The sequence below is a fragment of the Octopus bimaculoides genome, chromosome 22 (genome assembly GCF_046866305.1).
Source record: "Octopus bimaculoides isolate indiv1 chromosome 22, ASM4686630v1, whole genome shotgun sequence".
NCBI classification, from domain to species: domain Eukaryota; kingdom Metazoa; phylum Mollusca; class Cephalopoda; order Octopoda; family Octopodidae; genus Octopus; species Octopus bimaculoides.
Window position 1 is genome coordinate 1228321 of NC_142949.1, and position 9543 is coordinate 1237863.

Sequence of the window (9543 nt, forward strand, 5' to 3'; positions counted from 1 at the left end):
TAGCACTTATCTCTGAGAGTAAAAACAGAAACAAAAATATATTAAAATGCAAATGACGATGATGACAATGATGATGACTATGTTGTCGTAAAATGTATTTATGAAACAAGTAGGAATTTATTTCAGTGTCTTGTTTCATGGTCTGGAATAGAGTGGTGGTGATAATTATGCATATATTAGCCAAGAATGTAACCGTCATAAGAACCGTCGCTTGACCCGCTCGAAATAGCAGTCAAATCGCCCTCAAATCACACTGTCTTTAAGAAAAAGAGAATGATACATAGGGAAGAAAAGTGTTGTATCAAATATACGTTTTGAATCATTAGCGTAATGTCATAACACAAAACACACGTAACATAGAATCCCCAATGCAGTTCAACCTCTGGCCCACATGCGTCTTCACACTCTGCCTTTCTAGGAGGAATAATTAGTTCGCTACTACCCTGACGTCTCTGACTAATTCTTGCTTTCCAGCCCATGTTTCCCCTGTGGTAAGTTCGCCAGCAGTTGTTCACAAAGAGCACCAATTGTAACAACGTCCATATCAAACGAAATAAAAATGTAGATTTCACTTATATAACAATTCTGATGCCCCCCCCCCTTATTTTTTAATCACACAACTTGTATATTTAACCACAGGATCAGAAACTCGGAGGAGTTAACAGGTAACACTGTAGTTAAGAAGTTCACTGCCCAACCACATTGTTTCAGGGTCAGTTCCATTTTACAGCAACTTAGGGAAGTTTTCTGCTATAACCTTAGGCCTACCAAAAACTTGTGAGTGAAGATGTAAACGGAAACCGAAAGAAGCCTGTCGTATATGTGCGTGTGTATAGGATCTTCAGATATTGGGCCTCGCTGAGACTTATATACGCGTATATATACACACATATATACATACATATATATGCATATCTATATATATACATATATATATATATATATACATATATATACCTATATACATACATATATATACATATATATATATATATATATATACATACATATATGGGAGAATGTACGGAAAAAAAACAATAACAGACGAGGACAGGTGGTGTAAATAACAAAAGGATATATTAGTATGACGCTCGGGAATACGGAAAGTCTTTAACGTTTCGAGCTACGCTCTTCAACAGAAACAATACGGAGAAAAAAAATTGAATGGTGTTGGTCAACGGTCTATCATAGCTTCTACATATATATACATGTATACTCTTTTACTTGTTTCAGTCATTTGATTACGGCCATGCTGGAGCACCACCTTTAGTCGAATTAATCGACCCCAGGACTTATTCTTTGTAGGCCTAGTACTTATTCTATCGGTTTCTTTTTGCTGAACTGTCAAGTGATGGGGATGTAAACACACCAACATCAGTTGCCAAGCGATGGTGAGAGGACAAACACAGACACAAACAGCAAACACATACATACATACATATATATATATATATATATATATATATACATATACACAGATTCCATCAGACCCTGGAGACTTGTTATTCAGCTTATTCAAAGCTAAATAAATGCTCAAATGCCATCACTTCTCTAACTGGAAGGTGTTCAATTTTTTGTCGTTCTCATGTCAACGGATGATGGTTTATTCAAAAGCGAAGAAAAATGTTATGAATAGAAGTGGTGTCAGTCAGAAAGAAACGCCCATTTGCTGTTCTCATTGGAGCTATTGAGGAAGATTTTGGGCCATACACCTCCTTAACTTAAGAGTACAAACCCTTGGCATCACTTCTATCAGCTGCTTCTTGTGCCCCTTTTGCTCTATCATTCCACCATTCTTGTTTAATTTTCCTTAGAGCAGTCTGCACTTTTCTTTTCAGCTTTCTGTAAGTTTCGTTTAAGTTTGGGTTCAAGGACTGAGAAAGAAGTGTATTGCCTAAGTTTTGTTTTTCTAAAAGTAGATCATTTATTTGACCAAAGTGGCAGGATGACAACCGGGCCCAGCCTGTGATACACAGGGACACCCGCCGAACCAGACATGTTCCCCTGACGTTCCCAAGTCTTTTTTGCCAATTATTGAATCTATTTGAGACATTTTAGAGTAAGTTACAAGTGCATTTTTAGGTTTCTGCCAACCAGTCAACTGAAAGATATGGAGTACAGGAAGTACCTGTGCAGATGAATAATTTTTAGTGGGTGTAGCTTGCACTGCACTACCCCCACCTATTGGCCCAAGAAGACTTTCACCAGTGTGACATGAAAATTGACAAAACCAGGAACTTCCAAGGCCTCAGGTTTTATTTCAGAGATTTCCAACCAAGGTTAAAGAGCTTCTGCCTGCACATGAGGTAAGCTCTCCCATTCCAGATACATATATATACATACATATATACAAAACTTATTCTTTGTAAGCCTAGCACTTATTCTATCGGTCTCTTTTGCTGAACCATTAAGTTATGGGGACATAAACACACCAACATTAGTTGTCAGGTGATGGGGGACACACACACACACACATATATATATATATATACATATATATGATGAGCTTCTTTCAGTTTCAGTCTACCAAATTCATTCACAAGGCTTTGTTTGGCCTGAGGCTAAAGTAGAAGACACTTGCCCTAAGTACCATGCAGTGGGACTGAACCTGGAACCATGTGGTTGGGAAGCAAGCTTCTTACCACACAGCCACTCATATATATAAAGTTGAGATGGCTATGACTGGAATGCCCTTAATCATAGGTTTGCTAAGTCACAGTATATATATTGGTGGTGCTCACTCTCCAACCTTCTTGTATACTTCAGAGTTACCTTTTTTCCATTGACCTTTCCGTGCTACATGCTCTTAGCTAATGACCTCAAATCCACTTAAGGTGTTCCAAAGTATTTTTGAACAGAATATTTTATCCACATAGCCTTACACTACAATATACTGGAAAATATCAACAAACGACTAGCATCCCATCCAGTGAGAACACTTCTCAACTTGCAGATTCTAAGACTTATTGCAAGAAACTAGCTTTCATATATATTAAGTTACATTATATAGCAGCTAAATCTCCCTCAAATAACAGACACAAAGTCAGAAATTTGAGGAAAGAAGTTGGTCAATTAAATAAAATAAGTGCCAATACCTGACTTGCACTAATTTTATTGACCCATGAAAGATAAAAAGGCAAAGTTGATCTCAGCAGTATTTAAACTCAGAACACAGAGAACCAAAATAAATACTGCAAGACATTTTGGGCTTCTTTTTTCACTACATAAGCTTTTTATTTATATTAATAAGCGCAAATTATGTCTTCCTGTCTAGTATATCAGTCTACATTGATATATAACTTTTTGGAATCAGAATGATCCCTGGATTGAAAATCCGCACTTCATTTGGTTCTTGAACATCCAGCATTGAGATCTGATTTACCATTTCTAGCAGGTAAAGCTTGGTTGATTCACACCATCTTTGTTGGCATTTGTCAGATGACGTCAGAGATAAAAGGGGAGATAAATGACATTTGCTCCATTAATTTTACGGTGAGATAAGAATTTTGGGACAAATTGGCCAACAGTCGGAATTCAAATTGGAACTGGATTCCCAAGCGTAACCAAGACTATAGATATTACCTGAGCATCTTGGTCTACTTCTAGGTTTCCTGCCTGTTGGCTTGGCTTGAAGAATCTGTCTTGCAATTCTTCCCTGCAACAACATAGTACTGGAGCCATAACTTCTCAGAGTAGTGGCTCAATCTGGAGAGACTTCCTCATACCCGAGGTATTCATCCTGTCAAGTAACATTACTCCAGAGATTGTTAAGAGGAACACCTTTTCAATCACTTGCATCAGATTCATGACCACAGGTGAGCATAGATACAAACACCAAATTGAAGATGGCAAGTTTGGTCCCTTTTTTTTTACCAATCTCATATGATAGAATACTGGAAAAGGTACATTACAGTACCAACACCTGCAATTCTAGCATCCAATTCATTCTCCTGCTTCCCATCATTCATAAAAATGGTCCAGAGATACTTAAACTTCTCTACTTGTCTCCGTGATGTTCCACTCACATGCAGAATGTACTGGGAAGACATTCTTGTGAGAACCAATTTCTCAATCTTTGCAATACCAATTTTCGTCCTTACCTTGCAGCACTTGCAATGAACCCGTTCAGTGCATGCTGGAGATCACCTTCTGATGAAGTCCAACACACCCATTGAAAGGCTTCAACCTGGCACTATTTACCTGAACTTAAGCATCGGGACATTTGTATATGCCTACAGCTCAGAGCTAGAGTAGAAAATCCTGTCACACAGTGGGACTGAACCCATAATCATATAGTTGGTAAGTGAATTGCTGTCCTTGTTAATGAAAACATTTAGAATATTTGTACTATGGTTTCCAAAGACTACTGACAGATAAAATGTGAGGCCTGAACCAGCTTTTATATGGTCATTTGACTTGCTAGAAACAGCAGCCAAATCTCCTTCAAATCACACCCTATCAACTTTGAAAAAGGAGAGACACATTAAACATTGTGGTCCTAGATATATATAAGACATTGTCATGGATGGAATATTTTTGATCCAATATTTGCTGGATCAGAGTTGACCTGGGGTTCAACAACAACAACAAATGATTTCTAACAAAGGTACTTCAAATTTTGTGTGGAGAATAGGATTACATTGAGGACTATTTTGTTGGTACTTTATTTTATCAATCCTGGAAGGATGAAAAGCAAAGTCAACTTTAGTAGGATTTTAACTGGGAACATGTAAAATGTAATTAAATAATTAGGTCCTGCATAACTGTATGGTCAATACATTTTGCTCAGTCCTCTATCTAGTGATACATAATCTATTACGATAATTGACAGTGTATCTCATCTCTCAGTTTGTCCATCCTCAAGGGAGATAACTTTGGTCGCTATATACTAAGTCTTACCTGTTATATGCCAGATAATGTTGGGACTGTTTTTGCTACACATAATTAATTGGTAGTTAAAAGTATATTGTTGCTATTGGTAACTATAAACACAATAATGAGAAATTTGTTTTATTTAAAATTTATTTTACTTTAGTAAATATTTTTATTTTGAAAGAGTGGCTGTGTGGTAAGTAGCTTGCTTACCAACCAGGTTCAGTCCCACTGTGTGGCACCTTGGGCAAGTGTCTTCTACTATAGCCTTGAGCCAACCAAAGCCTTGTGAATGGATTTGGTAGATAGAAACTGAAAGAATCCCATCATATATATATATGTGTGTGTGTGTGTGTATATGTTTGTCCCCCCACCATTGCTTGACAACCGATGTTGATGTGTTTATGTCCCTGTAACTTAGTGGTTCGGCAAAAGAGACCGATGGAATAAGTACTAGACTTACAAAGAATAAGTCCTGGGGTCAATTTGTTCAACTAAAGGCGATGCTCCAACATGGCCGCAGTCAAATGACTGAAACAAATGAAAGAAAGAATGAATTCAGTTCCGTATTGAAGAGATGAGGAATTATGTACATTATTTACATTTGACGGATATTTCTCCTCATCTTGTTTGTTGTTAACACAACGTTTCGGCTGATATACTCTCCAGCCTTCTTCAGGTGTCTTGGGGAAATTTCGAACCTGGGTTCTCATTCCTAAGGTATTTTTCCATGTTTTTATTATTATTATTGTTCAGGTTAGTAGCCTGCGCTCTTAACCACTACACCATATGCCCACAGGCATATAGCATAGTGGTTAAGAGACGGGCTACTAACCCCAAGAGTCTAAGTTCAATTCCAAGCAGTGACCTGAACAATAATAATAATAATAATATGGAAAAATACCTTAGGAACGAGAACCCAGGTTCAAAATTTCCCCAAGACACCTGAAGAAAGCTGGAGAGTATATCAGCCAAAACGTTGTGTTAACAACAAACAAGATGAGGACAAATATCCGTCAAATGTAAATAGTGTAAATAATGTAAGAATGAATTCATTTCATTATTTTGTATGAGCACCATGAAATTTGAATAAAATACACCCATAATTATTGTAGCTATGTAACATTACCTGATATTACCCAGTGTCACAAGTATATTCTCAACACCAGATCTCATTTGATGAGCAACACTCTAATGATAGTAATAAGAAAAAAATCTTTTAATAATGTTGCTCAAGCAATGTCTGACTCAGAATCAAAGAGAAAACACCTCTACAAGTGTGAATCCAGTTTACATTGAGGGGTGTGAGGCACAAGCAACAGCTCTGAGAAAGTTGCTGGACTCCTACCATTGGTTAGAAGTTTACTGAAGCCAATGTTTTATGTCTGAGCTACTCATAAAACCGTTCCTAGCTGTTGTTGTTGTTGTTGTTGTTATTGTGACAAGCTGGCAGAATCGATAGCATGCCAGACAAAATGCTTAAGTGGCATTTCATCCATTTCTATGTTCTGAGTTCAAATTCTGCCGAGGTCAACTTTGCCTTTCATCCTTTCGGGGTCGAGAAAAGAAGTACTGGTTGAGTACTGGGGTCGATGCAATTGACGTACTCCATCCCCCGAAATTGCTGGCCTTGTGCCAAAAGTTGCAACCATTATTATTATTATTCCTCAAGCAGTAAGCTGGTCGGATCATTACTGCACCAAATAAAATGCTTAGTCAGATTTCTTCTAGCTTTTTACTTTCTGAGTTCAAATACCTTTGAGGTCAATTTTGCCTTTTGCCCCTTTTGGGTCAATAAAATAAGTACTAGTTAAGCACCAGTGTCAATGTAATTAACTAGCCCCCTCCCTCAAAACTCATGCCTTGAGCCTATATTAGAAACAAAGGTGGCAAACGAGTAGAATCATCAGTACACCAGACAAAAACGAATGGTGGCATTCGTTCTAGCTTTATCGTCTGAGTTAAAATGGTCGGTAAAATAAAGTAGCAGCCAAGTGGTGCAGTCAATGTAATTGACTTATGCCTTCACTTTAAAATTCCTGGCCTTGTGCCACCATTTGAAACTATTGGCACTTTATTTGATATTGATCCCAGTTTAATAAATTGATAAAAATATATATTGTCAGTTGATAGTTGACGATTAAAAGAAAAAAAATTAGTCAGGGTCCTAGGAGGCTTGTGTTCATGAAGTTTTCAGTCCCTTTTAATCAGGTTGATAACCGATGCGAAGAACATGTACTAAGGGAATCGCGGTGGACGAGGGTTCGATCCTAATACTTTGAAACAGCGAACTCAGCTAAATACACCGAAGAACCAGGTGTTATTTAGCCCAAGTTTCAAAACTGATCGAGCTACAGTCATCCAGTTTTTTTTATTGTGTATCCAATATTATGCTATTTAAACCGGGAGGTATGGTGAGCATACCACCCAGGGAGAGAGCATCAACGTGGTCGCACGAAATAGCTGCCAAATCTTTCTCAAATCACACCTTGCCGTCTTAAATAAGGGACATACTGCGTAACGTAGTCCTAAATATTATTAAAAGATGAGATGGTCACGACTGGAACGTTATTCATCATAGGTCTGCGCCGTCGGGTACTCAACAACGACTATGACCACCAAGTAAGAACATTCATTATCTATCTGGAAAAATAATTACTTACGTAAAACCATCCCGTGGAGTAAAGAAAAAAAATGAATGTAAAACAAAGAAAAAATGAAAAACAAAATTAAACGTTACTAAGAAACAATAATTTGGTAATTTTCAAATTTAAGCGTTGATTTTGGTGAGGTTTCAACGGAGTTTATGGGACGTAATTGCACCCTAAAAGATTAGTCTACTTGAAAAATAACGTGGGAAAAATTCAATATTGATTACCGTAAAATATTTTTTTATCGTCTTCGCTGAAGTTTTTTTCTTTCCACAATTTTATAAACTATCGAAACATCACTATTTGCCATAAACACTCGCAATCACACTGACACTAGCAGTATGGCTCGCAGCCTTCGTTTCGTACATTTAGTTTTGTACATTTTTTCACTTATTTAATTAATTTAAAAAAAAAAATTATTACATGAAAAGGCATTTTGTTTCACCTACGCCCGATATGATTATTTTTTTCTTTTTTTCACGACGTCTCTCATCGACTCAAAACTGAATGAAAAAAAAAATCATTTTTAAACGAAACTTATATCATGTAAAAAGAAAGTCACTCTACTTTCAGTAATGGTACGGAATAATGTTCAGATATTATATATATATATATATATATACATATATATATATATATAATATAATATTAGGATAAAAACTTTATAAGAATTTATCAAGTAGTTAGCGTGAAAAAACCTCATAAGGAAAAAAACCCATCATTTTTTTGCATAAATATATATAATTTAATTTTTATATATATATATATTAGTAAAATAAAAATCAATTAGGTACTGATTGGGGCTCTTCTTCCTCCCATAAGAAATTCGAAGCATTGCACCTATGTTACAAATCGATATTATACAAACATCTTGATAAAATAAGTAACAAGTCAAGCACAGTGGATCAACATGATAGACTACACACTTCCTCCAAAAAACAAATCTAAGGCCTTCTACTCATGTATATATATGTATAAATTTATACCTTATGGCTGGTGATGTAAACAGGAAAATAGAACTCAATTGTGCCCCCCCCCCCCCACCACCATGACTTTGTTTCCTCATAACTTCCTGAAAAATGGATTTTTTTTTTTTTAATGAAATTTTCAACAAATACGCTTCAGATGTTTTGGATAATTATTTTGAAATTTGATGTGAAAAAAAAAGAAATATCCTTGAGTGGGGAGGTGTTTTGAAAATCCACGTGTCGACTTTGTTTCCACATAACTTTAAGAAAAATGGGTATTTTTTAATGAAATTTTCAGCAAATATCTTTCACAGTACGATTTCATCAATTCGAAAAAAAGAAAAAAAAATTGTGATGTGTGTCTGTACATAAGATATCTATTTTTCTGGGAGCTAAAAAGCAAAACCAGTGGGAGTGGACACATTTGTGTAGGTCTCTCTTTCTTTCTTTCTGTGTGTGTGTGTGTGTGATTATTGGTAATCGACAGAAGTCCCTGTATGAATGACCCAAGAGCCATGTTTCGTACGTTGGCACTTAGTCGGATAAGCACCAATAAACGAAACTCTCGACCCTTGAGTCACTCTGGAACTTCAACCGTTTATTATGTGTTTGTTGATGGGGGGGGGGGGGGTAATTGAATTGTTTCTGGTTACATCTGAAAAAAAAATGCGTTTAAGAATCTCCAAAAATGGAAATGTTACAGAAATCGACGTTTAAATCAGGAAAATTATCCCGTTTTTCATTTTTTTCTTCTAAATATCCTCTCTTCGTCACCAGAAGTAATTAAACTTTCTATTCAAATTCCATTTTACGTCTGGGGTTCTTTATTCGGAAGCTTGGGTGAATGACTTAATCTGAACCTTGACATTTATTAGAACAAATAGAATCAACTTAAAGAACTTAGGTCACCATATGACGAGTGATTAAAGAACACTAAGACGTCAGTTGTTTGAGGGATATCGACAAACAATCTTGTTGATTACATTTTATTTTAAGAATTTTATTAATTATCTTTTATTGAGTCACGCTATTATCAACTTTTTCGAATTCTA

At 36.2% G+C, this 9543-nt stretch overlaps 1 protein-coding gene across 2 annotated transcripts in view; it reads right to left on the reverse strand.

The window, feature by feature from the left end:
* LOC106874451 (casein kinase I) overlaps nucleotides 1-7852 on the reverse strand; it is a 94327-nt gene extending 86475 nt beyond the window's left edge. For both annotated transcript variants that reach the window (XM_089339676.1, XM_014922187.3), the window contains exon 1: nucleotides 7751-7852. The gene's annotated coding sequence lies outside the window, so the exon portion shown is untranslated. The remainder of the gene's footprint in view (nucleotides 1-7750) is intronic.
* Nucleotides 7853-9543: the final 1691 nt, after the last annotated feature.